At 50.8% G+C, this 25,779-nt stretch overlaps 22 non-coding genes across 22 annotated transcripts; all 22 read right to left on the bottom strand.

Moving 5' to 3' along the window:
• Positions 1 to 57: 57 nt before the first annotated feature.
• LOC126321634 (5S ribosomal RNA) lies at positions 58 to 176 on the bottom strand. Its single transcript, XR_007558398.1, has one exon. It is a non-coding gene; the product is annotated as a 5S ribosomal RNA (ribosomal RNA).
• A 1,086-nt stretch (positions 177 to 1,262) lies between these two features.
• Positions 1,263 to 1,381, bottom strand: LOC126321740 (5S ribosomal RNA). Its single transcript, XR_007558502.1, has one exon. It is a non-coding gene; the product is annotated as a 5S ribosomal RNA (ribosomal RNA).
• Positions 1,382 to 2,467: 1,086 nt separating this feature from the next.
• Positions 2,468 to 2,586, bottom strand: LOC126321723 (5S ribosomal RNA). Its single transcript, XR_007558485.1, has one exon. It is a non-coding gene; the product is annotated as a 5S ribosomal RNA (ribosomal RNA).
• A 1,086-nt stretch (positions 2,587 to 3,672) lies between these two features.
• Positions 3,673 to 3,791, bottom strand: LOC126321712 (5S ribosomal RNA). The gene has a single exon (XR_007558474.1). It is a non-coding gene; the product is annotated as a 5S ribosomal RNA (ribosomal RNA).
• Positions 3,792 to 4,877: 1,086 nt separating this feature from the next.
• On the bottom strand, positions 4,878 to 4,996 carry LOC126321700 (5S ribosomal RNA). Its single transcript, XR_007558463.1, has one exon. It is a non-coding gene; the product is annotated as a 5S ribosomal RNA (ribosomal RNA).
• A 1,084-nt stretch (positions 4,997 to 6,080) lies between these two features.
• Positions 6,081 to 6,199, bottom strand: LOC126321633 (5S ribosomal RNA). Its single transcript, XR_007558397.1, has one exon. It is a non-coding gene; the product is annotated as a 5S ribosomal RNA (ribosomal RNA).
• Positions 6,200 to 7,283: 1,084 nt separating this feature from the next.
• Positions 7,284 to 7,402, bottom strand: LOC126321739 (5S ribosomal RNA). The gene has a single exon (XR_007558501.1). It is a non-coding gene; the product is annotated as a 5S ribosomal RNA (ribosomal RNA).
• A 1,084-nt stretch (positions 7,403 to 8,486) lies between these two features.
• Positions 8,487 to 8,605, bottom strand: LOC126321738 (5S ribosomal RNA). Its single transcript, XR_007558500.1, has one exon. It is a non-coding gene; the product is annotated as a 5S ribosomal RNA (ribosomal RNA).
• Positions 8,606 to 9,690: 1,085 nt separating this feature from the next.
• On the bottom strand, positions 9,691 to 9,809 carry LOC126321737 (5S ribosomal RNA). Its single transcript, XR_007558499.1, has one exon. It is a non-coding gene; the product is annotated as a 5S ribosomal RNA (ribosomal RNA).
• A 1,086-nt stretch (positions 9,810 to 10,895) lies between these two features.
• Positions 10,896 to 11,014, bottom strand: LOC126321736 (5S ribosomal RNA). The gene has a single exon (XR_007558498.1). It is a non-coding gene; the product is annotated as a 5S ribosomal RNA (ribosomal RNA).
• Positions 11,015 to 12,100: 1,086 nt separating this feature from the next.
• LOC126321734 (5S ribosomal RNA) lies at positions 12,101 to 12,219 on the bottom strand. The gene has a single exon (XR_007558496.1). It is a non-coding gene; the product is annotated as a 5S ribosomal RNA (ribosomal RNA).
• Positions 12,220 to 13,304: 1,085 nt separating this feature from the next.
• On the bottom strand, positions 13,305 to 13,423 carry LOC126321733 (5S ribosomal RNA). The gene has a single exon (XR_007558495.1). It is a non-coding gene; the product is annotated as a 5S ribosomal RNA (ribosomal RNA).
• A 1,086-nt stretch (positions 13,424 to 14,509) lies between these two features.
• On the bottom strand, positions 14,510 to 14,628 carry LOC126321731 (5S ribosomal RNA). The gene has a single exon (XR_007558494.1). It is a non-coding gene; the product is annotated as a 5S ribosomal RNA (ribosomal RNA).
• A 1,086-nt stretch (positions 14,629 to 15,714) lies between these two features.
• On the bottom strand, positions 15,715 to 15,833 carry LOC126321730 (5S ribosomal RNA). Its single transcript, XR_007558493.1, has one exon. It is a non-coding gene; the product is annotated as a 5S ribosomal RNA (ribosomal RNA).
• A 1,084-nt stretch (positions 15,834 to 16,917) lies between these two features.
• LOC126321729 (5S ribosomal RNA) lies at positions 16,918 to 17,036 on the bottom strand. Its single transcript, XR_007558492.1, has one exon. It is a non-coding gene; the product is annotated as a 5S ribosomal RNA (ribosomal RNA).
• A 1,084-nt stretch (positions 17,037 to 18,120) lies between these two features.
• On the bottom strand, positions 18,121 to 18,239 carry LOC126321728 (5S ribosomal RNA). The gene has a single exon (XR_007558491.1). It is a non-coding gene; the product is annotated as a 5S ribosomal RNA (ribosomal RNA).
• A 1,084-nt stretch (positions 18,240 to 19,323) lies between these two features.
• On the bottom strand, positions 19,324 to 19,442 carry LOC126321727 (5S ribosomal RNA). The gene has a single exon (XR_007558490.1). It is a non-coding gene; the product is annotated as a 5S ribosomal RNA (ribosomal RNA).
• A 1,085-nt stretch (positions 19,443 to 20,527) lies between these two features.
• LOC126321688 (5S ribosomal RNA) lies at positions 20,528 to 20,646 on the bottom strand. The gene has a single exon (XR_007558451.1). It is a non-coding gene; the product is annotated as a 5S ribosomal RNA (ribosomal RNA).
• Positions 20,647 to 21,731: 1,085 nt separating this feature from the next.
• LOC126321726 (5S ribosomal RNA) lies at positions 21,732 to 21,850 on the bottom strand. Its single transcript, XR_007558488.1, has one exon. It is a non-coding gene; the product is annotated as a 5S ribosomal RNA (ribosomal RNA).
• A 1,084-nt stretch (positions 21,851 to 22,934) lies between these two features.
• LOC126321725 (5S ribosomal RNA) lies at positions 22,935 to 23,053 on the bottom strand. Its single transcript, XR_007558487.1, has one exon. It is a non-coding gene; the product is annotated as a 5S ribosomal RNA (ribosomal RNA).
• A 1,085-nt stretch (positions 23,054 to 24,138) lies between these two features.
• LOC126321724 (5S ribosomal RNA) lies at positions 24,139 to 24,257 on the bottom strand. The gene has a single exon (XR_007558486.1). It is a non-coding gene; the product is annotated as a 5S ribosomal RNA (ribosomal RNA).
• A 1,085-nt stretch (positions 24,258 to 25,342) lies between these two features.
• On the bottom strand, positions 25,343 to 25,461 carry LOC126321722 (5S ribosomal RNA). Its single transcript, XR_007558484.1, has one exon. It is a non-coding gene; the product is annotated as a 5S ribosomal RNA (ribosomal RNA).
• Positions 25,462 to 25,779: the final 318 nt, after the last annotated feature.

The following is a 25,779-nucleotide window of genomic DNA, read 5'->3' as shown; positions in this document are numbered from 1 at the left end:
TTAGTATGAAAAGAGGGCTGCCAGGTGTAGTGACATGAAATTTAAAAGAAGAGAGAGAGCCAACAGCACCCGGTGTTCCCAGGCGGTCACCCATCCAAGTACTAACCGGGCCCGATGTTGCTTAACTTCGGTGATCGGACGAGAACCGGTGTATTCAACATGGTATGGCCGTTGGCGTCCTTATACTGTAGCCGCACGGCAGAAGAATGCTTCGCCTCTCCTTCCAACACACGCAATCGCCATTTTCGGTGGCACATTTGACGCAAAGCACGTCCTTCCTCCTCGACACTCGCGGGAGACGCACCTTGTTATTGTCAACCAGCGCAGGTCTTGCGCGCGGCCGGGCGGCGGGTGGACTGCGCGGGGTGTGTCAGTGTCCTGCTGGACCGAGGGAAGCGTTCTCACCTGCCTGACACGCGTCGCGCTTCCAGATATTTGCGTAATTCGCATGGTGCATTCTCGGCTGTCCCCTTCCGTCCCGACTTGTCCCGACTTTGCTCGACTGCCGCTCGCTGCCGCTCGGGTCGTGGTCCATATGACAGCACAAGCACGAGAAACAACTGCGAGACTGGCGCCGGACTGACCGGCGTGTGCGAGGCGCCGTGTGCGGCCGTTCGGAGCTACTAGAGCAGTGCTGTTCCGTGCAATGCCGTGGAAAGGTGCGAAAACACGGACACAAGACACAGGCGGTTCGACAAAGCATCCATTTCTTCTAGCGGCGAAAGATAAATTTTTGTTTACAAATTTGCATTTGTACACTGCTACAAAACTATAAGCCCTGGCGTATTTCAGAACAGTCCTGTCGTGTCATACTCTTGTTATTTCTAGAGACACTTTGTCTGACTTCATTTTTTGGCTACCCCTGCCAGCCCTCTTTTCCAGAGTACCCAGGCGGTCACCGATCCGAATACTAACGATGTTGCTTATCGTCGGTGATCGTACCAGAACAGTTGATTTTCTGTTTTTTTAGTTTTTTATTTAATTATTTAGTTTTTTGGAATTTAGCGCTCCTACAAAACAGTAGGCTCTGACGCATTTCAAGTGCACATCTGTCGATTCGCAGTGTTTCGTTACTTTCAAGGAGTTCCTACCACCCTTCCTTCGCGCATTCTTGCTCAAACTGAGTTCATTACTGTAATTTCGCATCTTACGTTTAATACAGTAGTTTAAAATGCTTGTGGGAGCATCTTTGTCGCACCTGAGAGTTAGTATGAAAAGAGGGCTGCCAGGTGTAGTGACATGAAATTTAAAAGAAGAGAGAGAGCCAACAGCACCCGGTGTTCCCAGGCGGTCACCCATCCAAGTACTAACCGGGCCCGATGTTGCTTAACTTCGGTGATCGGACGAGAACCGGTGTATTCAACATGGTATGGCCGTTGGCGTCCTTATACTGTAGCTGCACGGCAGAAGAATGCTTCGCCTCTCCTTCCAACACACGCAATCGCCATTTTCGGTGGCACATTTGACGCAAAGCACGTCCTTCCTCCTCGACACTCGCGGGAGACGCACCTTGTTATTGTCAACCAGCGCAGGTCTTGCGCGCGGCCGGGCGGCGGGTGGACTGCGCGGGGTGTGTCAGTGTCCTGCTGGACCGAGGGAAGCGTTCTCACCTGCCTGACACGCGTCGCGCTTCCAGATATTTGCGTAATTCGCATGGTGCATTCTCGGCTGTCCCCTTCCGTCCCGACTTGTCCCGACTTTGCTCGACTGCCGCTCGCTGCCGCTCGGGTCGTGGTCCATATGACAGCACAAGCACGAGAAACAACTGCGAGACTGGCGCCGGACTGACCGGCGTGTGCGAGGCGCCGTGTGCGGCCGTTCGGAGCTACTAGAGCAGTGCTGTTCCGTGCAATGCCGTGGAAAGGTGCGAAAACACGGACACAAGACACAGGCGGTTCGACAAAGCATCCATTTCTTCTAGCGGCGAAAGATAAATTTTTGTTTACAAATTTGCATTTGTACACTGCTACAAAACTATAAGCCCTGGCGTATTTCAGAACAGTCCTGTCGTGTCATACTCTTGTTATTTCTAGAGACACTTTGTCTGACTTCATTTTTTGGCTACCCCTGCCAGCCCTCTTTTCCAGAGTACCCAGGCGGTCACCGATCCGAATACTAACGATGTTGCTTATCGTCGGTGATCGTACCAGAACAGTTGATTTTCTGTTTTTTTAGTTTTTTATTTAATTATTTAGTTTTTTGGAATTTAGCGCTCCTACAAAACAGAAGGCTCTGACGCATTTCAAGTGCACATCTGTCGATTCGCAGTATTTCGTTACTTTCAGGGAGTTCCTACCACCCTTCCTTCGCGCATTCTTGCTCAAACTGAGTTCATTACTGTAATTTCGCATCTTACGTTTAATACAGTAGTTTAAAATGCTTGTGGGAGCATCTTTGTCGCACCTGAGAGTTAGTATGAAAAGAGGAATGCCAGGTGTAGTGACATGAAATTTAAAAGAAGATAGAGAGCCAACAGCACCCGGTGTTCCCAGGCGGTCACCCATCCAAGTACTAACCGGGCCCAATGTTGCTTAACTTCGGTGATCGGACGAGAACCGGTGTATTCAACATGGTATGGCCGTTGGCGTCCTTATACTGTAGCCGCACGGCAGAAGAATGCTTCGCCTCTCCTTCCAACACACGCAATCGCCATTTTCGGTGGCACATTTGACGCAAAGCACGTCCTTCCTCCTCGACACTCGCGGGAGACGCACCTTGTTATTGTCAACCAGCGCAGGTCTTGCGCGCGGCCGGGCGGCGGGTGGACTGCGCGGGGTGTGTCAGTGTCCTGCTGGACCGAGGGAAGCGTTCTCACCTGCCTGACACGCGTCGCGCTTCCAGATATTTGCGTAATTCGCATGGTGCATTCTCGGCTGTCCCCTTCCGTCCCGACTTGTCCCGACTTTGCTCGACTGCCGCTCGCTGCCGCTCGGGTCGTGGTCCATATGACAGCACAAGCACGAGAAACAACTGCGAGACTGGCGCCGGACTGACCGGCGTGTGCGAGGCGCCGTGTGCGGCCGTTCGGAGCTACTAGAGCAGTGCTGTTCCGTGCAATGCCGTGGAAAGGTGCGAAAACACGGACACAAGACACAGGCGGTTCGACAAAGCATCCATTTCTTCTAGCGGCGAAAGATAAATTTTTGTTTACAAATTTGCATTTGTACACTGCTACAAAACTATAAGCCCTGGCGTATTTCAGAACAGTCCTGTCGTGTCATACTCTTGTTATTTCTAGAGACACTTTGTCTGACTTCATTTTTTGGCTACCCCTGCCAGCCCTCTTTTCCAGAGTACCCAGGCGGTCACCGATCCGAATACTAACGATGTTGCTTATCGTCGGTGATCGTACCAGAACAGTTGATTTTCTGTTTTTTTAGTTTTTTATTTAATTATTTAGTTTTTTGGAATTTAGCGCTCCTACAAAACAGAAGGCTCTGACGCATTTCAAGTGCACATCTGTCGATTCGCAGTATTTCGTTACTTTCAGGGAGTTCCTACCACCCTTCCTTCGCGCATTCTTGCTCAAACTGAGTTCATTACTGTAATTTCGCATCTTACGTTTAATACAGTAGTTTAAAATGCTTGTGGGAGCATCTTTGTCGCACCTGAGAGTTAGTATGAAAAGAGGAATGCCAGGTGTAGTGACATGAAATTTAAAAGAAGATAGAGAGCCAACAGCACCCGGTGTTCCCAGGCGGTCACCCATCCAAGTACTAACCGGGCCCAATGTTGCTTAACTTCGGTGATCGGACGAGAACCGGTGTATTCAACATGGTATGGCCGTTGGCGTCCTTATACTGTAGCCGCACGGCAGAAGAATGCTTCGCCTCTCCTTCCAACACACGCAATCGCCATTTTCGGTGGCACATTTGACGCAAAGCACGTCCTTCCTCCTCGACACTCGCGGGAGACGCACCTTGTTATTGTCAACCAGCGCAGGTCTTGCGCGCGGCCGGGCGGCGGGTGGACTGCGCGGGGTGTGTCAGTGTCCTGCTGGACCGAGGGAAGCGTTCTCACCTGCCTGACACGCGTCGCGCTTCCAGATATTTGCGTAATTCGCATGGTGCATTCTCGGCTGTCCCCTTCCGTCCCGACTTGTCCCGACTTTGCTCGACTGCCGCTCGCTGCCGCTCGGGTCGTGGTCCATATGACAGCACAAGCACGAGAAACAACTGCGAGACTGGCGCCGGACTGACCGGCGTGTGCGAGGCGCCGTGTGCGGCCGTTCGGAGCTACTAGAGCAGTGCTGTTCCGTGCAATGCCGTGGAAAGGTGCGAAAACACGGACACAAGACACAGGCGGTTCGACAAAGCATCCATTTCTTCTAGCGGCGAAAGATAAATTTTTGTTTACAAATTTGCATTTGTACACTGCTACAAAACTATAAGCCCTGGCGTATTTCAGAACAGTCCTGTCGTGTCATACTCTTGTTATTTCTAGAGACACTTTGTCTGACTTCATTTTTTGGCTACCCCTGCCAGCCCTCTTTTCCAGAGTACCCAGGCGGTCACCGATCCGAATACTAACGATGTTGCTTATCGTCGGTGATCGTACCAGAACAGTTGATTTTCTGTTTTTTTAGTTTTTTATTTAATTATTTAGTTTTTTGGAATTTAGCGCTCCTACAAAACAGAAGGCTCTGACGCATTTCAAGTGCACATCTGTCGATTCGCAGTATTTCGTTACTTTCAGGGAGTTCCTACCACCCTTCCTTCGCGCATTCTTGCTCAAACTGAGTTCATTACTGTAATTTCGCATCTTACGTTTAATACAGTAGTTTAAAATGCTTGTGGGAGCATCTTTGTCGCACCTGAGAGTTAGTATGAAAAGAGGAATGCCAGGTGTAGTGACATGAAATTTAAAAGAAGATAGAGAGCCAACAGCACCCGGTGTTCCCAGGCGGTCACCCATCCAAGTACTAACCGGGCCCAATGTTGCTTAACTTCGGTGATCGGACGAGAACCGGTGTATTCAACATGGTATGGCCGTTGGCGTCCTTATACTGTAGCCGCACGGCAGAAGAATGCTTCGCCTCTCCTTCCAACACACGCAATCGCCATTTTCGGTGGCACATTTGACGCAAAGCACGTCCTTCCTCCTCGACACTCGCGGGAGACGCACCTTGTTATTGTCAACCAGCGCAGGTCTTGCGCGCGGCCGGGCGGCGGGTGGACTGCGCGGGGTGTGTCAGTGTCCTGCTGGACCGAGGGAAGCGTTCTCACCTGCCTGACACGCGTCGCGCTTCCAGATATTTGCGTAATTCGCATGGTGCATTCTCGGCTGTCCCCTTCCGTCCCGACTTGTCCCGACTTTGCTCGACTGCCGCTCGCTGCCGCTCGGGTCGTGGTCCATATGACAGCACAAGCACGAGAAACAACTGCGAGACTGGCGCCGGACTGACCGGCGTGTGCGAGGCGCCGTGTGCGGCCGTTCGGAGCTACTAGAGCAGTGCTGTTCCGTGCAATGCTGTGGAAAGGTGCGAAAACACGGACACAAGACACAGGCGGTTCGACAAAGCATCCATCTCTTCTAGCGGCGAAAGATAAGTTTTTGTTTACAAATTTGCATTTGTACACTGCTACAAAACTATAAGCCCTGGCGTATTTCAGAACAGTATGTCGTGTCATACTCTTGTTATTTCTAGAGACACTTTGTCTGACTTCATTTTTTGGCTACCCCTGCCAGCCCTCTTTTCCAGAGTACCCAGGCGGTCACCGATCCGAATACTAACGATGTTGCTTATCGTCGGTGATCGTACCAGAACAGTTGATTCTCTGTTTTTTTAGTTTTTTATTTAATATTTAGTTTTTTGGAATTTAGCGCTCCTACAAAACAGTAGGCTCTGACGCATTTCAAGTGCACATCTGTCGATTCGCAGTGTTTCGTTACTTTCAAGGAGTTCCTACCACCCTTCCTTCGCGCATTCTTGCTCAAACTGAGTTCATTACTGTAATTTCGCATCTTACGTTTAATACAGTAGTTTAAAATGCTTGTGGGAGCATCTTTGTCGCACCTGAGAGTTAGTATGAAAAGAGGAATGCCAGGTGTAGTGACATGAAATTTAAAAGAAGATAGAGAGCCAACAGCACCCGGTGTTCCCAGGCGGTCACCCATCCAAGTACTAACCGGGCCCAATGTTGCTTAACTTCGGTGATCGGACGAGAACCGGTGTATTCAACATGGTATGGCCGTTGGCGTCCTTATACTGTAGCCGCACGGCAGAAGAATGCTTCGCCTCTCCTTCCAACACACGCAATCGCCATTTTCGGTGGCACATTTGACGCAAAGCACGTCCTTCCTCCTCGACACTCGCGGGAGACGCACCTTGTTATTGTCAACCAGCGCAGGTCTTGCGCGCGGCCGGGCGGCGGGTGGACTGCGCGGGGTGTGTCAGTGTCCTGCTGGACCGAGGGAAGCGTTCTCACCTGCCTGACACGCGTCGCGCTTCCAGATATTTGCGTAATTCGCATGGTGCATTCTCGGCTGTCCCCTTCCGTCCCGACTTGTCCCGACTTTGCTCGACTGCCGCTCGCTGCCGCTCGGGTCGTGGTCCATATGACAGCACAAGCACGAGAAACAACTGCGAGACTGGCGCCGGACTGACCGGCGTGTGCGAGGCGCCGTGTGCGGCCGTTCGGAGCTACTAGAGCAGTGCTGTTCCGAGCAATGCCGTGGAAAGGTGCGAAAACACGGACACAAGACACAGGCGGTTCGACAAAGCATCCATTTCTTCTAGCGGCGAAAGATAAATTTTTGTTTACAAATTTCCATTTGTACACTGCTACAAAATTATAAGCCCTGGCGTATTTCAGAACAGTATGTCGTGTCATACTCTTGTTATTTCTAGAGACACTTTGTCTGACTTCATTTTTTGGCTACCCCTGCCAGCCCTCTTTTCCAGAGTACCCAGGCGGTCACCGATCCGAATACTAACGATGTTGCTTATCGTCGGTGATCGTACCAGAACAGTTGATTCTCTGTTTTTTTAGTTTTTTATTTAATATTTAGTTTTTTGGAATTTAGCGCTCCTACAAAACAGTAGGCTCTGACGCATTTCAAGTGCACATCTGTCGATTCGCAGTGTTTCGTTACTTTCAAGGAGTTCCTACCACCCTTCCTTCGCGCATTCTTGCTCAAACTGAGTTCATTACTGTAATTTCGCATCTTACGTTTAATACAGTAGTTTAAAATGCTTGTGGGAGCATCTTTGTCGCACCTGAGAGTTAGTATGAAAAGAGGGCTGCCAGGTGTAGTGACATGAAATTTAAAAGAAGAGAGAGAGCCAACAGCACCCGGTGTTCCCAGGCGGTCACCCATCCAAGTACTAACCGGGCCCGATGTTGCTTAACTTCGGTGATCGGACGAGAACCGGTGTATTCAACATGGTATGGCCGTTGGCGTCCTTATACTGTAGCTGCACGGCAGAAGAATGCTTCGCCTCTCCTTCCAACACACGCAATCGCCATTTTCGGTGGCACATTTGACGCAAAGCACGTCCTTCCTCCTCGACACTCGCGGGAGACGCACCTTGTTATTGTCAACCAGCGCAGGTCTTGCGCGCGGCCGGGCGGCGGGTGGACTGCGCGGGGTGTGTCAGTGTCCTGCTGGACCGAGGGAAGCGTTCTCACCTGCCTGACACGCGTCGCGCTTCCAGATATTTGCGTAATTCGCATGGTGCATTCTCGGCTGTCCCCTTCCGTCCCGACTTGTCCCGACTTTGCTCGACTGCCGCTCGCTGCCGCTCGGGTCGTGGTCCATATGACAGCACAAGCACGAGAAACAACTGCGAGACTGGCGCCGGACTGACCGGCGTGTGCGAGGCGCCGTGTGCGGCCGTTCGGAGCTACTAGAGCAGTGCTGTTCCGTGCAATGCTGTGGAAAGGTGCGAAAACACGGACACAAGACACAGGCGGTTCGACAAAGCATCCATCTCTTCTAGCGGCGAAAGATAAGTTTTTGTTTACAAATTTGCATTTGTACACTGCTACAAAACTATAAGCCCTGGCGTATTTCAGAACAGTATGTCGTGTCATACTCTTGTTATTTCTAGAGACACTTTGTCTGACTTCATTTTTTGGCTACCCCTGCCAGCCCTCTTTTCCAGAGTACCCAGGCGGTCACCGATCCGAATACTAACGATGTTGCTTATCGTCGGTGATCGTACCAGAACAGTTGATTCTCTGTTTTTTTAGTTTTTTATTTAATATTTAGTTTTTTGGAATTTAGCGCTCCTACAAAACAGTAGGCTCTGACGCATTTCAAGTGCACATCTGTCGATTCGCAGTGTTTCGTTACTTTCAAGGAGTTCCTACCACCCTTCCTTCGCGCATTCTTGCTCAAACTGAGTTCATTACTGTAATTTCGCATCTTACGTTTAATACAGTAGTTTAAAATGCTTGTGGGAGCATCTTTGTCGCACCTGAGAGTTAGTATGAAAAGAGGGCTGCCAGGTGTAGTGACATGAAATTTAAAAGAAGAGAGAGAGCCAACAGCACCCGGTGTTCCCAGGCGGTCACCCATCCAAGTACTAACCGGGCCCGATGTTGCTTAACTTCGGTGATCGGACGAGAACCGGTGTATTCAACATGGTATGGCCGTTGGCGTCCTTATACTGTAGCTGCACGGCAGAAGAATGCTTCGCCTCTCCTTCCAACACACGCAATCGCCATTTTCGGTGGCACATTTGACGCAAAGCACGTCCTTCCTCCTCGACACTCGCGGGAGACGCACCTTGTTATTGTCAACCAGCGCAGGTCTTGCGCGCGGCCGGGCGGCGGGTGGACTGCGCGGGGTGTGTCAGTGTCCTGCTGGACCGAGGGAAGCGTTCTCACCTGCCTGACACGCGTCGCGCTTCCAGATATTTGCGTAATTCGCATGGTGCATTCTCGGCTGTCCCCTTCCGTCCCGACTTGTCCCGACTTTGCTCGACTGCCGCTCGCTGCCGCTCGGGTCGTGGTCCATATGACAGCACAAGCACGAGAAACAACTGCGAGACTGGCGCCGGACTGACCGGCGTGTGCGAGGCGCCGTGTGCGGCCGTTCGGAGCTACTAGAGCAGTGCTGTTCCGTGCAATGCTGTGGAAAGGTGCGAAAACACGGACACAAGACACAGGCGGTTCGACAAAGCATCCATCTCTTCTAGCGGCGAAAGATAAGTTTTTGTTTACAAATTTGCATTTGTACACTGCTACAAAACTATAAGCCCTGGCGTATTTCAGAACAGTCCTGTCGTGTCATACTCTTGTTATTTCTAGAGACACTTTGTCTGACTTCATTTTTTGGCTACCCCTGCCAGCCGTCTTTCCAGAGTACCCAGGCGGTCACCGATCCGAATACTAACGATGTTGCTTATCGTCGGTGATCGTACCAGAACAGTTGATTTTCTGTTTTTTTAGTTTTTTATTTAATTATTTAGTTTTTTGGAATTTAGCGCTCCTACAAAACAGTAGGCTCTGACGCATTTCAAGTGCACATCTGTCGATTCGCAGTGTTTCGTTACTTTCAAGGAGTTCCTACCACCCTTCCTTCGCGCATTCTTGCTCAAACTGAGTTCATTACTGTAATTTCGCATCTTACGTTTAATACAGTAGTTTAAAATGCTTGTGGGAGCATCTTTGTCGCACCTGAGAGTTAGTATGAAAAGAGGGCTGCCAGGTGTAGTGACATGAAATTTAAAAGAAGAGAGAGAGCCAACAGCACCCGGTGTTCCCAGGCGGTCACCCATCCAAGTACTAACCGGGCCCGATGTTGCTTAACTTCGGTGATCGGACGAGAACCGGTGTATTCAACATGGTATGGCCGTTGGCGTCCTTATACTGTAGCCGCACGGCAGAAGAATGCTTCGCCTCTCCTTCCAACACACGCAATCGCCATTTTCGGTGGCACATTTGACGCAAAGCACGTCCTTCCTCCTCGACACTCGCGGGAGACGCACCTTGTTATTGTCAACCAGCGCAGGTCTTGCGCGCGGCCGGGCGGCGGGTGGACTGCGCGGGGTGTGTCAGTGTCCTGCTGGACCGAGGGAAGCGTTCTCACCTGCCTGACACGCGTCGCGCTTCCAGATATTTGCGTAATTCGCATGGTGCATTCTCGGCTGTCCCCTTCCGTTCCGACTTGTCCCGACTTTGCTCGACTGCCGCTCGCTGCCGCTCGGGTCGTGGTCCATATGACAGCACAAGCACGAGAAACAACTGCGAGACTGGCGCCGGACTGACCGGCGTGTGCGAGGCGCCGTGTGCGGCCGTTCGGAGCTACTAGAGCAGTGCTGTTCCGTGCAATGCTGTGGAAAGGTGCGAAAACACGGACACAAGACACAGGCGGTTCGACAAAGCATCCATCTCTTCTAGCGGCGAAAGATAAGTTTTTGTTTACAAATTTGCATTTGTACACTGCTACAAAACTATAAGCCCTGGCGTATTTCAGAACAGTCCTGTCGTGTCATACTCTTGTTATTTCTAGAGACACTTTGTCTGACTTCATTTTTTGGCTACCCCTGCCAGCCCTCTTTTCCAGAGTACCCAGGCGGTCACCGATCCGAATACTAACGATGTTGCTTATCGTCGGTGATCGTACCAGAACAGTTGATTTTCTGTTTTTTTAGTTTTTTATTTAATTATTTAGTTTTTTGGAATTTAGCGCTCCTACAAAACAGTAGGCTCTGACGCATTTCAAGTGCACATCTGTCGATTCGCAGTGTTTCGTTACTTTCAAGGAGTTCCTACCACCCTTCCTTCGCGCATTCTTGCTCAAACTGAGTTCATTACTGTAATTTCGCATCTTACGTTTAATACAGTAGTTTAAAATGCTTGTGGGAGCATCTTTGTCGCACCTGAGAGTTAGTATGAAAAGAGGGCTGCCAGGTGTAGTGACATGAAATTTAAAAGAAGAGAGAGAGCCAACAGCACCCGGTGTTCCCAGGCGGTCACCCATCCAAGTACTAACCGGGCCCGATGTTGCTTAACTTCGGTGATCGGACGAGAACCGGTGTATTCAACATGGTATGGCCGTTGGCGTCCTTATACTGTAGCCGCACGGCAGAAGAATGCTTCGCCTCTCCTTCCAACACACGCAATCGCCATTTTCGGTGGCACATTTGACGCAAAGCACGTCCTTCCTCCTCGACACTCGCGGGAGACGCACCTTGTTATTGTCAACCAGCGCAGGTCTTGCGCGCGGCCGGGCGGCGGGTGGACTGCGCGGGGTGTGTCAGTGTCCTGCTGGACCGAGGGAAGCGTTCTCACCTGCCTGACACGCGTCGCGCTTCCAGATATTTGCGTAATTCGCATGGTGCATTCTCGGCTGTCCCCTTCCGTCCCGACTTGTCCCGACTTTGCTCGACTGCCGCTCGCTGCCGCTCGGGTCGTGGTCCATATGACAGCACAAGCACGAGAAACAACTGCGAGACTGGCGCCGGACTGACCGGCGTGTGCGAGGCGCCGTGTGCGGCCGTTCGGAGCTACTAGAGCAGTGCTGTTCCGTGCAATGCTGTGGAAAGGTGCGAAAACACGGACACAAGACACAGGCGGTTCGACAAAGCATCCATCTCTTCTAGCGGCGAAAGATAAGTTTTTGTTTACAAATTTGCATTTGTACACTGCTACAAAACTATAAGCCCTGGCGTATTTCAGAACAGTCCTGTCGTGTCATACTCTTGTTATTTCTAGAGACACTTTGTCTGACTTCATTTTTTGGCTACCCCTGCCAGCCCTCTTTTCCAGAGTACCCAGGCGGTCACCGATCCGAATACTAACGATGTTGCTTATCGTCGGTGATCGTACCAGAACAGTTGATTTTCTGTTTTTTTAGTTTTTTATTTAATTATTTAGTTTTTTGGAATTTAGCGCTCCTACAAAACAGTAGGCTCTGACGCATTTCAAGTGCACATCTGTCGATTCGCAGTGTTTCGTTACTTTCAAGGAGTTCCTACCACCCTTCCTTCGCGCATTCTTGCTCAAACTGAGTTCATTACTGTAATTTCGCATCTTACGTTTAATACAGTAGTTTAAAATGCTTGTGGGAGCATCTTTGTCGCACCTGAGAGTTAGTATGAAAAGAGGGCTGCCAGGTGTAGTGACATGAAATTTAAAAGAAGAGAGAGAGCCAACAGCACCCGGTGTTCCCAGGCGGTCACCCATCCAAGTACTAACCGGGCCCGATGTTGCTTAACTTCGGTGATCGGACGAGAACCGGTGTATTCAACATGGTATGGCCGTTGGCGTCCTTATACTGTAGCCGCACGGCAGAAGAATGCTTCGCCTCTCCTTCCAACACACGCAATCGCCATTTTCGGTGGCACATTTGACGCAAAGCACGTCCTTCCTCCTCGACACTCGCGGGAGACGCACCTTGTTATTGTCAACCAGCGCAGGTCTTGCGCGCGGCCGGGCGGCGGGTGGACTGCGCGGGGTGTGTCAGTGTCCTGCTGGACCGAGGGAAGCGTTCTCACCTGCCTGACACGCGTCGCGCTTCCAGATATTTGCGTAATTCGCATGGTGCATTCTCGGCTGTCCCCTTCCGTCCCGACTTGTCCCGACTTTGCTCGACTGCCGCTCGCTGCCGCTCGGGTCGTGGTCCATATGACAGCACAAGCACGAGAAACAACTGCGAGACTGGCGCCGGACTGACCGGCGTGTGCGAGGCGCCGTGTGCGGCCGTTCGGAGCTACTAGAGCAGTGCTGTTCCGTGCAATGCTGTGGAAAGGTGCGAAAACACGGACACAAGACACAGGCGGTTCGACAAAGCATCCATCTCTTCTAGCGGCGAAAGATAAGTTTTTGTTTACAAATTTGCATTTGTACACTGCTACAAAACTATAAGCCCTGGCGTATTTCAGAACAGTCCTGTCGTGTCATACTCTTGTTATTTCTAGAGACACTTTGTCTGACTTCATTTTTTGGCTACCCCTGCCAGCCGTCTTTCCAGAGTACCCAGGCGGTCACCGATCCGAATACTAACGATGTTGCTTATCGTCGGTGATCGTACCAGAACAGTTGATTTTCTGTTTTTTTAGTTTTTTATTTAATTATTTAGTTTTTTGGAATTTAGCGCTCCTACAAAACAGTAGGCTCTGACGCATTTCAAGTGCACATCTGTCGATTCGCAGTGTTTCGTTACTTTCAAGGAGTTCCTACCACCCTTCCTTCGCGCATTCTTGCTCAAACTGAGTTCATTACTGTAATTTCGCATCTTACGTTTAATACAGTAGTTTAAAATGCTTGTGGGAGCATCTTTGTCGCACCTGAGAGTTAGTATGAAAAGAGGGCTGCCAGGTGTAGTGACATGAAATTTAAAAGAAGAGAGAGAGCCAACAGCACCCGGTGTTCCCAGGCGGTCACCCATCCAAGTACTAACCGGGCCCGATGTTGCTTAACTTCGGTGATCGGACGAGAACCGGTGTATTCAACATGGTATGGCCGTTGGCGTCCTTATACTGTAGCCGCACGGCAGAAGAATGCTTCGCCTCTCCTTCCAACACACGCAATCGCCATTTTCGGTGGCACATTTGACGCAAAGCACGTCCTTCCTCCTCGACACTCGCGGGAGACGCACCTTGTTATTGTCAACCAGCGCAGGTCTTGCGCGCGGCCGGGCGGCGGGTGGACTGCGCGGGGTGTGTCAGTGTCCTGCTGGACCGAGGGAAGCGTTCTCACCTGCCTGACACGCGTCGCGCTTCCAGATATTTGCGTAATTCGCATGGTGCATTCTCGGCTGTCCCCTTCCGTTCCGACTTGTCCCGACTTTGCTCGACTGCCGCTCGCTGCCGCTCGGGTCGTGGTCCATATGACAGCACAAGCACGAGAAACAACTGCGAGACTGGCGCCGGACTGACCGGCGTGTGCGAGGCGCCGTGTGCGGCCGTTCGGAGCTACTAGAGCAGTGCTGTTCCGTGCAATGCTGTGGAAAGGTGCGAAAACACGGACACAAGACACAGGCGGTTCGACAAAGCATCCATCTCTTCTAGCGGCGAAAGATAAGTTTTTGTTTACAAATTTGCATTTGTACACTGCTACAAAACTATAAGCCCTGGCGTATTTCAGAACAGTCCTGTCGTGTCATACTCTTGTTATTTCTAGAGACACTTTGTCTGACTTCATTTTTTGGCTACCCCTGCCAGCCCTCTTTTCCAGAGTACCCAGGCGGTCACCGATCCGAATACTAACGATGTTGCTTATCGTCGGTGATCGTACCAGAACAGTTGATTTTCTGTTTTTTTAGTTTTTTATTTAATTATTTAGTTTTTTGGAATTTAGCGCTCCTACAAAACAGTAGGCTCTGACGCATTTCCAGTGCACATCTGTCGATTCGCAGTGTTTCGTTACTTTCAAGGAGTTCCTACCACCCTTCCTTCGCGCATTCTTGCTCAAACTGAGTTCATTACTGTAATTTCGCATCTTACGTTTAATACAGTAGTTTAAAATGCTTGTGGGAGCATCTTTGTCGCACCTGAGAGTTAGTATGAAAAGAGGGCTGCCAGGTGTAGTGACATGAAATTTAAAAGAAGAGAGAGAGCCAACAGCACCCGGTGTTCCCAGGCGGTCACCCATCCAAGTACTAACCGGGCCCGATGTTGCTTAACTTCGGTGATCGGACGAGAACCGGTGTATTCAACATGGTATGGCCGTTGGCGTCCTTATACTGTAGCCGCACGGCAGAAGAATGCTTCGCCTCTCCTTCCAACACACGCAATCGCCATTTTCGGTGGCACATTTGACGCAAAGCACGTCCTTCCTCCTCGACACTCGCGGGAGACGCACCTTGTTATTGTCAACCAGCGCAGGTCTTGCGCGCGGCCGGGCGGCGGGTGGACTGCGCGGGGTGTGTCAGTGTCCTGCTGGACCGAGGGAAGCGTTCTCACCTGCCTGACACGCGTCGCGCTTCCAGATATTTGCGTAATTCGCATGGTGCATTCTCGGCTGTCCCCTTCCGTCCCGACTTGTCCCGACTTTGCTCGACTGCCGCTCGCTGCCGCTCGGGTCGTGGTCCATATGACAGCACAAGCACGAGAAACAACTGCGAGACTGGCGCCGGACTGACCGGCGTGTGCGAGGCGCCGTGTGCGGCCGTTCGGAGCTACTAGAGCAGTGCTGTTCCGTGCAATGCTGTGGAAAGGTGCGAAAACACGGACACAAGACACAGGCGGTTCGACAAAGCATCCATCTCTTCTAGCGGCGAAAGATAAGTTTTTGTTTACAAATTTGCATTTGTACACTGCTACAAAACTATAAGCCCTGGCGTATTTCAGAACAGTCCTGTCGTGTCATACTCTTGTTATTTCTAGAGACACTTTGTCTGACTTCATTTTTTGGCTACCCCTGCCAGCCCTCTTTTCCAGAGTACCCAGGCGGTCACCGATCCGAATACTAACGATGTTGCTTATCGTCGGTGATCGTACCAGAACAGTTGATTTTCTGTTTTTTTAGTTTTTTATTTAATTATTTAGTTTTTTGGAATTTAGCGCTCCTACAAAACAGTAGGCTCTGACGCATTTCAAGTGCACATCTGTCGATTCGCAGTGTTTCGTTACTTTCAAGGAGTTCCTACCACCCTTCCTTCGCGCATTCTTGCTCAAACTGAGTTCATTACTGTAATTTCGCATCTTACGTTTAATACAGTAGTTTAAAATGCTTGTGGGAGCATCTTTGTCGCACCTGAGAGTTAGTATGAAAAGAGGGCTGCCAGGTGTAGTGACATGAAATTTAAAAGAAGAGAGAGAGCCAACAGCACCCGGTGTTCCCAGGCGGTCACCCATCCAAGTACTAACCGGGCCCGATGTTGCTTAACTTCGGTGATCGGACGAGAACCGGTGTATTCAACATGGTATGGCCGTTGGCGTCCTTATACTGTAGCCGCACGGCAGAAGAATGCTTCGCCTCTCCTTCCAACACACGCAATCGCCATTTTCGGTGGCACATTTGACGCAAAGCACGTCCTTCCTCCTCGACACTCGCGGGAGACGCACCTTGTTATTGTCAACCAGCGCAGGTCTTGCGCGCGGCCGGGCGGCGGGTGGACTGCGCGGGGTGTGTCAGTGTCCTGCTGGACCGAGGGAAGCGTTCTCACCTGCCTGACACGCGTCGCGCTTCCAGATATTTGCGTAATTCGCATGGTGCATTCTCGGCTGTCCCCTTCCGTCCCGACTTGTCCCGACTTTGCTCGACTGCCGCTCGCTGCCGCTCGGGTCGTGGTCCATATGACAGCACAAGCACGAGAAACAACTGCGAGACTGGCGCCGGACTGACCGGCGTGTGCGAGGCGCCGTGTGCGGCCGTTCGGAGCTACTAGAGCAGTGCTGTTCCGAGCAATGCCGTGGAAAGGTGCGAAAACACGGACACAAGACACAGGCGGTTCGACAAAGCATCCATTTCTTCTAGCGGCGAAAGATAAATTTTTGTTTACAAATTTCCATTTGTACACTGCTACAAAATTATAAGCCCTGGCGTATTTCAGAACAGTATGTCGTGTCATACTCTTGTTATTTCTAGAGACACTTTGTCTGACTTCATTTTTTGGCTACCCCTGCCAGCCCTCTTTTCCAGAGTACCCAGGCGGTCACCGATCCGAATACTAACGATGTTGCTTATCGTCGGTGATCGTACCAGAACAGTTGATTCTCTGTTTTTTTAGTTTTTTATTTAATATTTAGTTTTTTGGAATTTAGCGCTCCTACAAAACAGTAGGCTCTGACGCATTTCAAGTGCACATCTGTCGATTCGCAGTGTTTCGTTACTTTCAAGGAGTTCCTACCACCCTTCCTTCGCGCATTCTTGCTCAAACTGAGTTCATTACTGTAATTTCGCATCTTACGTTTAATACAGTAGTTTAAAATGCTTGTGGGAGCATCTTTGTCGCACCTGAGAGTTAGTATGAAAAGAGGGCTGCCAGGTGTAGTGACATGAAATTTAAAAGAAGAGAGAGAGCCAACAGCACCCGGTGTTCCCAGGCGGTCACCCATCCAAGTACTAACCGGGCCCGATGTTGCTTAACTTCGGTGATCGGACGAGAACCGGTGTATTCAACATGGTATGGCCGTTGGCGTCCTTATACTGTAGCTGCACGGCAGAAGAATGCTTCGCCTCTCCTTCCAACACACGCAATCGCCATTTTCGGTGGCACATTTGACGCAAAGCACGTCCTTCCTCCTCGACACTCGCGGGAGACGCACCTTGTTATTGTCAACCAGCGCAGGTCTTGCGCGCGGCCGGGCGGCGGGTGGACTGCGCGGGGTGTGTCAGTGTCCTGCTGGACCGAGGGAAGCGTTCTCACCTGCCTGACACGCGTCGCGCTTCCAGATATTTGCGTAATTCGCATGGTGCATTCTCGGCTGTCCCCTTCCGTCCCGACTTGTCCCGACTTTGCTCGACTGCCGCTCGCTGCCGCTCGGGTCGTGGTCCATATGACAGCACAAGCACGAGAAACAACTGCGAGACTGGCGCCGGACTGACCGGCGTGTGCGAGGCGCCGTGTGCGGCCGTTCGGAGCTACTAGAGCAGTGCTGTTCCGAGCAATGCCGTGGAAAGGTGCGAAAACACGGACACAAGACACAGGCGGTTCGACAAAGCATCCATTTCTTCTAGCGGCGAAAGATAAATTTTTGTTTACAAATTTCCATTTGTACACTGCTACAAAATTATAAGCCCTGGCGTATTTCAGAACAGTATGTCGTGTCATACTCTTGTTATTTCTAGAGACACTTTGTCTGACTTCATTTTTTGGCTACCCCTGCCAGCCCTCTTTTCCAGAGTACCCAGGCGGTCACCGATCCGAATACTAACGATGTTGCTTATCGTCGGTGATCGTACCAGAACAGTTGATTCTCTGTTTTTTTAGTTTTTTATTTAATATTTAGTTTTTTGGAATTTAGCGCTCCTACAAAACAGTAGGCTCTGACGCATTTCAAGTGCACATCTGTCGATTCGCAGTGTTTCGTTACTTTCAAGGAGTTCCTACCACCCTTCCTTCGCGCATTCTTGCTCAAACTGAGTTCATTACTGTAATTTCGCATCTTACGTTTAATACAGTAGTTTAAAATGCTTGTGGGAGCATCTTTGTCGCACCTGAGAGTTAGTATGAAAAGAGGGCTGCCAGGTGTAGTGACATGAAATTTAAAAGAAGAGAGAGAGCCAACAGCACCCGGTGTTCCCAGGCGGTCACCCATCCAAGTACTAACCGGGCCCGATGTTGCTTAACTTCGGTGATCGGACGAGAACCGGTGTATTCAACATGGTATGGCCGTTGGCGTCCTTATACTGTAGCTGCACGGCAGAAGAATGCTTCGCCTCTCCTTCCAACACACGCAATCGCCATTTTCGGTGGCACATTTGACGCAAAGCACGTCCTTCCTCCTCGACACTCGCGGGAGACGCACCTTGTTATTGTCAACCAGCGCAGGTCTTGCGCGCGGCCGGGCGGCGGGTGGACTGCGCGGGGTGTGTCAGTGTCCTGCTGGACCGAGGGAAGCGTTCTCACCTGCCTGACACGCGTCGCGCTTCCAGATATTTGCGTAATTCGCATGGTGCATTCTCGGCTGTCCCCTTCCGTCCCGACTTGTCCCGACTTTGCTCGACTGCCGCTCGCTGCCGCTCGGGTCGTGGTCCATATGACAGCACAAGCACGAGAAACAACTGCGAGACTGGCGCCGGACTGACCGGCGTGTGCGAGGCGCCGTGTGCGGCCGTTCGGAGCTACTAGAGCAGTGCTGTTCCGAGCAATGCCGTGGAAAGGTGCGAAAACACGGACACAAGACACAGGCGGTTCGACAAAGCATCCATTTCTTCTAGCGGCGAAAGATAAATTTTTGTTTACAAATTTCCATTTGTACACTGCTACAAAATTATAAGCCCTGGCGTATTTCAGAACAGTATGTCGTGTCATACTCTTGTTATTTCTAGAGACACTTTGTCTGACTTCATTTTTTGGCTACCCCTGCCAGCCCTCTTTTCCAGAGTACCCAGGCGGTCACCGATCCGAATACTAACGATGTTGCTTATCGTCGGTGATCGTACCAGAACAGTTGATTCTCTGTTTTTTTAGTTTTTTATTTAATATTTAGTTTTTTGGAATTTAGCGCTCCTACAAAACAGTAGGCTCTGACGCATTTCAAGTGCACATCTGTCGATTCGCAGTGTTTCGTTACTTTCAAGGAGTTCCTACCACCCTTCCTTCGCGCATTCTTGCTCAAACTGAGTTCATTACTGTAATTTCGCATCTTACGTTTAATACAGTAGTTTAAAATGCTTGTGGGAGCATCTTTGTCGCACCTGAGAGTTAGTATGAAAAGAGGGCTGCCAGGTGTAGTGACATGAAATTTAAAAGAAGAGAGAGAGCCAACAGCACCCGGTGTTCCCAGGCGGTCACCCATCCAAGTACTAACCGGGCCCGATGTTGCTTAACTTCGGTGATCGGACGAGAACCGGTGTATTCAACATGGTATGGCCGTTGGCGTCCTTATACTGTAGCTGCACGGCAGAAGAATGCTTCGCCTCTCCTTCCAACACACGCAATCGCCATTTTCGGTGGCACATTTGACGCAAAGCACGTCCTTCCTCCTCGACACTCGCGGGAGACGCACCTTGTTATTGTCAACCAGCGCAGGTCTTGCGCGCGGCCGGGCGGCGGGTGGACTGCGCGGGGTGTGTCAGTGTCCTGCTGGACCGAGGGAAGCGTTCTCACCTGCCTGACACGCGTCGCGCTTCCAGATATTTGCGTAATTCGCATGGTGCATTCTCGGCTGTCCCCTTCCGTCCCGACTTGTCCCGACTTTGCTCGACTGCCGCTCGCTGCCGCTCGGGTCGTGGTCCATATGACAGCACAAGCACGAGAAACAACTGCGAGACTGGCGCCGGACTGACCGGCGTGTGCGAGGCGCCGTGTGCGGCCGTTCGGAGCTACTAGAGCAGTGCTGTTCCGAGCAATGCCGTGGAAAGGTGCGAAAACACGGACACAAGACACAGGCGGTTCGACAAAGCATCCATTTCTTCTAGCGGCGAAAGATAAATTTTTGTTTACAAATTTCCATTTGTACACTGCTACAAAATTATAAGCCCTGGCGTATTTCAGAACAGTATGTCGTGTCATACTCTTGTTATTTCTAGAGACACTTTGTCTGACTTCATTTTTTGGCTACCCCTGCCAGCCCTCTTTTCCAGAGTACCCAGGCGGTCACCGATCCGAATACTAACGATGTTGCTTATCGTCGGTGATCGTACCAGAACAGTTGATTCTCTGTTTTTTTAGTTTTTTATTTAATTATTTAGTTTTTTGGAATTTAGCGCTCCTACAAAACAGAAGGCTCTGACGCATTTCAAGTGCACATCTGTCGATTCGCAGTATTTCGTTACTTTCAGGGAGTTCCTACCACCCTTCCTTCGCGCATTCTTGCTCAAACTGAGTTCATTACTGTAATTTCGCATCTTACGTTTAATACAGTAGTTTAAAATGCTTGTGGGAGCATCTTTGTCGCACCTGAGAGTTAGTATGAAAAGAGGGCTGCCAGGTGTAGTGACATGAAATTTAAAAGAAGAGAGAGAGCCAACAGCACCCGGTGTTCCCAGGCGGTCACCCATCCAAATACTAACCGGGCCCGATGTTGCTTAACTTCGGTGATCGGACGAGAACCGGTGTATTCAACATGGTATGGCCGTTGGCGTCCTTATACTGTAGCTGCACGGCAGAAGAATGCTTCGCCTCTCCTTCCAACACACGCAATCGCCATTTTCGGTGGCACATTTGACGCAAAGCACGTCCTTCCTCCTCGACACTCGCGGGAGACGCACCTTGTTATTGTCAACCAGCGCAGGTCTTGCGCGCGGCCGGGCGGCGGGTGGACTGCGCGGGGTGTGTCAGTGTCCTGCTGGACCGAGGGAAGCGTTCTCACCTGCCTGACACGCGTCGCGCTTCCAGATATTTGCGTAATTCGCATGGTGCATTCTCGGCTGTCCCCTTCCGTCCCGACTTGTCCCGACTTTGCTCGACTGCCGCTCGCTGCCGCTCGGGTCGTGGTCCATATGACAGCACAAGCACGAGAAACAACTGCGAGACTGGCGCCGGACTGACCGGCGTGTGCGAGGCGCCGTGTGCGGCCGTTCGGAGCTACTAGAGCAGTGCTGTTCCGTGCAATGCTGTGGAAAGCTGCGAAAACACGGACACAAGACACAGGCGGTTCGACAAAGCATCCATCTCTTCTAGCGGCGAAAGATAAGTTTTTGTTTACAAATTTGCATTTGTACACTGCTACAAAACTATAAGCCCTGGCGTATTTCAGAACAGTCCTGTCGTGTCATACTCTTGTTATTTCTAGAGACACTTTGTCTGACTTCATTTTTTGGCTACCCCTGCCAGCCCTCTTTCCAGAGTACCCAGGCGGTCACCGATCCGAATACTAACGATGTTGCTTATCGTCGGTGATCGTACCAGAACAGTTGATTTTCTGTTTTTTTAGTTTTTTATTTAATTATTTAGTTTTTTGGAATTTAGCGCTCCTACAAAACAGAAGGCTCTGACGCATTTCAAGTGCACATCTGTCGATTCGCAGTATTTCGTTACTTTCAGGGAGTTCCTACCACCCTTCCTTCGCGCATTCTTGCTCAAACTGAGTTCATTACTGTAATTTCGCATCTTACGTTTAATACAGTAGTTTAAAATGCTTGTGGGAGCATCTTTGTCGCACCTGAGAGTTAGTATGAAAAGAGGGCTGCCAGGTGTAGTGACATGAAATTTAAAAGAAGAGAGAGAGCCAACAGCACCCGGTGTTCCCAGGCGGTCACCCATCCAAGTACTAACCGGGCCCGATGTTGCTTAACTTCGGTGATCGGACGAGAACCGGTGTATTCAACATGGTATGGCCGTTGGCGTCCTTATACTGTAGCTGCACGGCAGAAGAATGCTTCGCCTCTCCTTCCAACACACGCAATCGCCATTTTCGGTGGCACATTTGACGCAAAGCACGTCCTTCCTCCTCGACACTCGCGGGAGACGCACCTTGTTATTGTCAACCAGCGCAGGTCTTGCGCGCGGCCGGGCGGCGGGTGGACTGCGCGGGGTGTGTCAGTGTCCTGCTGGACCGAGGGAAGCGTTCTCACCTGCCTGACACGCGTCGCGCTTCCAGATATTTGCGTAATTCGCATGGTGCATTCTCGGCTGTCCCCTTCCGTCCCGACTTGTCCCGACTTTGCTCGACTGCCGCTCGCTGCCGCTCGGGTCGTGGTCCATATGACAGCACAAGCACGAGAAACAACTGCGAGACTGGCGCCGGACTGACCGGCGTGTGCGAGGCGCCGTGTGCGGCCGTTCGGAGCTACTAGAGCAGTGCTGTTCCGTGCAATGCTGTGGAAAGCTGCGAAAACACGGACACAAGACACAGGCGGTTCGACAAAGCATCCATCTCTTCTAGCGGCGAAAGATAAGTTTTTGTTTACAAATTTGCATTTGTACACTGCTACAAAACTATAAGCCCTGGCGTATTTCAGAACAGTCCTGTCGTGTCATACTCTTGTTATTTCTAGAGACACTTTGTCTGACTTCATTTTTTGGCTACCCCTGCCAGCCCTCTTTCCAGAGTACCCAGGCGGTCACAGATCCGAATACTAACGATGTTGCTTATCGTCGGTGATCGTACCAGAACAGTTGATTCTCTGTTTTTTTAGTTTTTTATTTAATATTTAGTTTTTTGGAATTTAGCGCTCCTACAAAACAGTAGGCTCTGACGCATTTCAAGTGCACATCTGTCGATTCGCAGTGTTTCGTTACTTTCAAGGAGTTCCTACCACCCTTCCTTCGCGCATTCTTGCTCAAACTGAGTTCATTACTGTAATTTCGCATCTTACGTTTAATACAGTAGTTTAAAATGCTTGTGGGAGCATCTTTGTCGCACCTGAGAGTTAGTATGAAAAGAGGGCTGCCAGGTGTAGTGACATGAAATTTAAAAGAAGAGAGAGAGCCAACAGCACCCGGTGTTCCCAGGCGGTCACCCATCCAAGTACTAACCGGGCCCGATGTTGCTTAACTTCGGTGATCGGACGAGAACCGGTGTATTCAACATGGTATGGCCGTTGGCGTCCTTATACTGTAGCTGCACGGCAGAAGAATGCTTCGCCTCTCCTTCCAACACACGCAATCGCCATTTTCGGTGGCACATTTGACGCAAAGCACGTCCTTCCTCCTCGACACTCGCGGGAGACGCACCTTGTTATTGTCAACCAGCGCAGGTCTTGCGCGCGGCCGGGCGGCGGGTGGACTGCGCGGGGTGTGTCAGTGTCCTGCTGGACCGAGGGAAGCGTTCTCACCTGCCTGACACGCGTCGCGCTTCCAGATATTTGCGTAATTCGCATGGTGCATTCTCGGCTGTCCCCTTCCGTCCCGACTTGTCCCGACTTTGCTCGACTGCCGCTCGCTGCCGCTCGGGTCGTGGTCCATATGACAGCACAAGCACGAGAAACAACTGCGAGACTGGCGCCGGACTGACCGGCGTGTGCGAGGCGCCGTGTGCGGCCGTTCGGAGCTACTAGAGCAGTGCTGTTCCGTGCAATGCTGTGGAAAGGTGCGAAAACACGGACACAAGACACAGGCGGTTCGACAAAGCATCCATCTCTTCTAGCGGCGAAAGATAAGTTTTTGTTTACAAATTTGCATTTGTACACTGCTACAAAACTATAAGCCCTGGCGTATTTCAGAACAGTCCTGTCGTGTCATACTCTTGTTATTTCTAGAGACACTTTGTCTGACTTCATTTTTTGGCTACCCCTGCCAGCCCTCTTTCCAGAGTACCCAGGCGGTCACCGATCCGAATACTAACGATGTTGCTTATCGTCGGTGATCGTACCAGAACAGTTGATTTTCTGTTTTTTTAGTTTTTTATTTAATTATTTAGTTTTTTGGAATTTAGCGCTCCTACAAAACAGAAGGCTCTGACGCATTTCAAGTGCACATCTGTCGATTCGCAGTATTTCGTTACTTTCAGGGAGTTCCTACCACCCTTCCTTCGCGCATTCTTGCTCAAACTGAGTTCATTACTGTAATTTCGCATCTTACGTTTAATACAGTAGTTTAAAATGCTTGTGGGAGCATCTTTGTCGCACCTGAGAGTTAGTATGAAAAGAGGGCTGCCAGGTGTAGTGACATGAAATTTAAAAGAAGAGAGAGAGCCAACAGCACCCGGTGTTCCCAGGCGGTCACCCATCCAAGTACTAACCGGGCCCGATGTTGCTTAACTTCGGTGATCGGACGAGAACCGGTGTATTCAACATGGTATGGCCGTTGGCGTCCTTATACTGTAGCTGCACGGCAGAAGAATGCTTCGCCTCTCCTTCCAACACACGCAATCGCCATTTTCGGTGGCACATTTGACGCAAAGCACGTCCTTCCTCCTCGACACTCGCGGGAGACGCACCTTGTTATTGTCAACCAGCGCAGGTCTTGCGCGCGGCCGGGCGGCGGGTGGACTGCGCGGGGTGTGTCAGTGTCCTGCTGGACCGAGGGAAGCGTTCTCACCTGCCTGACACGCGTCGCGCTTCCAGATATTTGCGTAATTCGCATGGTGCATTCTCGGCTGTCCCCTTCCGTCCCGACTTGTCCCGACTTTGCTCGACTGCCGCTCGCTGCCGCTCGGGTCGTGGTCCATATGACAGCACAAGCACGAGAAACAACTGCGAGACTGGCGCCGGACTGACCGGCGTGTGCGAGGCGCCGTGTGCGGCCGTTCGGAGCTACTAGAGCAGTGCTGTTCCGAGCAATGCCGTGGAAAGGTGCGAAAACACGGACACAAGACACAGGCGGTTCGACAAAGCATCCATTTCTTCTAGCGGCGAAAGATAAATTTTTGTTTACAAATTTCCATTTGTACACTGCTACAAAATTATAAGCCCTGGCGTATTTCAGAACAGTATGTCGTGTCATACTCTTGTTATTTCTAGAGACACTTTGTCTGACTTCATTTTTTGGCTACCCCTGCCAGCCCTCTTTTCCAGAGTACCCAGGCGGTCACCGATCCGAATACTAACGATGTTGCTTATCGTCGGTGATCGTACCAGAACAGTTGATTCTCTGTTTTTTTAGTTTTTTATTTAATTATTTAGTTTTTTGGAATTTAGCGCTCCTACAAAACAGAAGGCTCTGACGCATTTCAAGTGCACATCTGTCGATTCGCAGTATTTCGTTACTTTCAGGGAGTTCCTACCACCCTTCCTTCGCGCATTCTTGCTCAAACTGAGTTCATTACTGTAATTTCGCATCTTACGTTTAATACAGTAGTTTAAAATGCTTGTGGGAGCATCTTTGTCGCACCTGAGAGTTAGTATGAAAAGAGGGCTGCCAGGTGTAGTGACATGAAATTTAAAAGAAGAGAGAGAGCCAACAGCACCCGGTGTTCCCAGGCGGTCACCCATCCAAGTACTAACCGGGCCCGATGTTGCTTAACTTCGGTGATCGGACGAGAACCGGTGTATTCAACATGGTATGGCCGTTGGCGTCCTTATACTGTAGCTGCACGGCAGAAGAATGCTTCGCCTCTCCTTCCAACACACGCAATCGCCATTTTCGGTGGCACATTTGACGCAAAGCACGTCCTTCCTCCTCGACACTCGCGGGAGACGCACCTTGTTATTGTCAACCAGCGCAGGTCTTGCGCGCGGCCGGGCGGCGGGTGGACTGCGCGGGGTGTGTCAGTGTCCTGCTGGACCGAGGGAAGCGTTCTCACCTGCCTGACACGCGTCGCGCTTCCAGATATTTGCGTAATTCGCATGGTGCATTCTCGGCTGTCCCCTTCCGTCCCGACTTGTCCCGACT

The sequence above is a fragment of the Schistocerca gregaria genome, unplaced genomic scaffold (genome assembly GCF_023897955.1).
Source record: "Schistocerca gregaria isolate iqSchGreg1 unplaced genomic scaffold, iqSchGreg1.2 ptg000758l, whole genome shotgun sequence".
NCBI classification, from domain to species: domain Eukaryota; kingdom Metazoa; phylum Arthropoda; class Insecta; order Orthoptera; family Acrididae; genus Schistocerca; species Schistocerca gregaria.
This window is presented reverse-complemented; position numbering and strand designations above follow the sequence as displayed.